Here is a 2,660-nt window from a genome sequence, read left to right on the forward strand (position 1 = left end):
CATATAATAATACTAGTGTGCTTCATTTTAACTGAATAGTAATTGTGTGTCATATCTACTAACTTCTCTAGTACTTTCCTAAACATGGAGCGGTTTTCCTGACAAAGTGTGCCTATTTCAGGTGAATTAAATATATTGAATTCTTTCCAAATCATAAATGAAACAAAATAGGAAGATGCTCAACGGCTTCTATTGAAAGTGCACTGCAAAAAAGTACTTTTTAAAAACCTCTCGCTCGAGGAATTTGGAATTTACTCGACTGCAACAACGTAGCTTTCAATACGTCGTTAGATTGCGATATCCATCCACAGGTATTAAGGTAGTTGGGTTATGGATAATAGTTACGGTCTATAAATAGATGCTGATCATTGGGAATTTCGTGGAATGGGATATTAAGGAAATCTTTTCTACAATAATTGTTGAAGGGAGTATTAGTCTCTATGAAAAACCAATTAAATTAGTTCAAGAATCTATGTCGGGCGGACACATATATTTTGTTGAACAGAATCCTAATTTTTTTGTATTTCCAGAAAACCACTAATTAATAGTCTTTGTTTTGTCTTAATACAACATGTGTTTTCTTTTTCACACTGTTATAGGCAATAATGTACCTAGATCCAATAAAACTGTCAAACGTCCAGTTGGCGTAGGGTAAATGAAGCCATCCGTATCCATGACGACGCGCCGATATTAATTAATATTTCCACTACCATTCATAAACACAGAAGTAAAGTAGAAACCAATTAATACGAATAAAGATGTTAAATAAATTAAATTAGAAAACTTACATTTGATCTTTTTTGAACGATATTTATATATCTCCTGAAATTTTAAACTCATCATATATGTCTTTGGTTAAGTAGTACCATCAATAATATGCATCGTATTTCCTAAAACGGCGCATGCATACTAAAATATCATTAAGGCACACAGCTAAAACCTTTGCGTGAAAAATTATGGCATTAATGCTCCTGGTATTCCGTCCACACTAGTACAAGCGCGCCGCAATCTTCCCTTTGATGTATCGTCTAAAAACCGACAACTCAAGAATCGCGGCGAACCCCGATCTGCAACCCTTATCTGGTTCGCGACAGCGTTCGTTGCGCTGCCTACGCTTTTGAGAGGCGGAACTCGGCGTGGTTTGCGTTGCAAATGTGGACTCGCCTTTATGTTGCATTAATCTAGTGCAGTAAATAGGTATTAATTTCATGTTACACGCTTCTGTTCCCTCTTGTGGTCGTTGCTGTTCAGCATGGAACCGTTCTCCGTGTAACTATTGTTTAAATCTCTTAATAATCCTTGTGGAGGTAGAGTAGGTCCGTCTGCTTCTGTCCAGTAGCACGTATCATTCCGGAAGTTAAGTAAACAACCCGCAGTACGAGCTTTATTTAATTGTTCACAAACAATTTGCAGGCGTCTTTGGTAAATTCGAAATCTCTTTGTTTAAATTATGTAAGGATTACTCACCCTGTAATTAGACACTAGTTTCCTTGTTAAGTATTTCACCGCCAGTTTTGCTGCCAGGGTAGAAACGTATGTAAAGTACAAGCCGCAACTCCGACGAGTACGTGAGGCATCACTTCATTGGTACCATATGGTTAAAAGTGTTTTTTAGTGTAACACAACGTTCATCGAGATCTCCGCCCCTGTGCCACCTAGAGCCTTCGGCTTTTCGCTCATTGATGGCTGAATAAACAATGGCGGGTCTTTACTTATTATCTTAATCTTTCAGCATCGACCCTAATAATTAAACGACGTGAAATACGTTGCGTTTTTCTTCTTTGTCAAACCTTAATGCATCTGAAAATTAAAACCACCCGAGGTGCAGTGATTAAAAAATTGTCAATAAATTAATTTTTTTTACAAGAAAGTAGCAGAAATAGGTATATACGTACTTTCTAAAATAATTTTAGTTTTTGTTTATATTACACTGAAGACCACCGAGCGAGTAAGTTGTGTGTTCGTTCATTACAGAATTTGTGATGGGGTCTCCTCAATTACTAATAAATTCGGAATGTGTTAATTAAGAAATGTTAATTTGACAACATATACTAAGTGACATGGAAATTGCAACACCAAAGAGGCGTTCCTACATTAATTGTTTAGACATTCCTAAAATTATTCATTAAACTAAATTTTCTATCATTGGTAAGGACATTGAATTTTAATCACATTAACAAATGACTGTGATAATAACAAATTTGTTTCTAATGAATCGTAAAGAGGCTGGTTTTGATGTTATTTGCCCAGAATTTTTAAAACATTTAGGAAAATCTGCGTTAAATTGATTACTTCAATTCTATAATAACATCTTAATAACTGTTTCCCTTCCCAAACCATTCAAACAAGCCAATATTATCGCTATTCTAAAGCCAGGAAAAGACCCACATGATCCAGCAACTTATCGACCAATTTCTTTATTAATTGTAACATACAAAATTCTAGAAAGACTAATATATCAGAAAATATCCCCGATAATTGACAATGCTCTTCCCAAAGAACAAGCAGGATTTCGACCTGGACGAAATTGTTGTGACCAAGTTCTAGCACTAACAACCACATCAAAGAGGATTTCGAAAAAATTAAAGACAGGTGCTACTTTTATTGATTTGACTGCCGCTTATGATGCAGTTTGGAAAGATGGCGTTATATATAAACTT

This window comes from Photinus pyralis, unplaced genomic scaffold (assembly GCF_008802855.1).
Source record: "Photinus pyralis isolate 1611_PpyrPB1 unplaced genomic scaffold, Ppyr1.3 Ppyr1.4_LG1, whole genome shotgun sequence".
NCBI lineage: Eukaryota > Metazoa > Arthropoda > Insecta > Coleoptera > Lampyridae > Photinus > Photinus pyralis.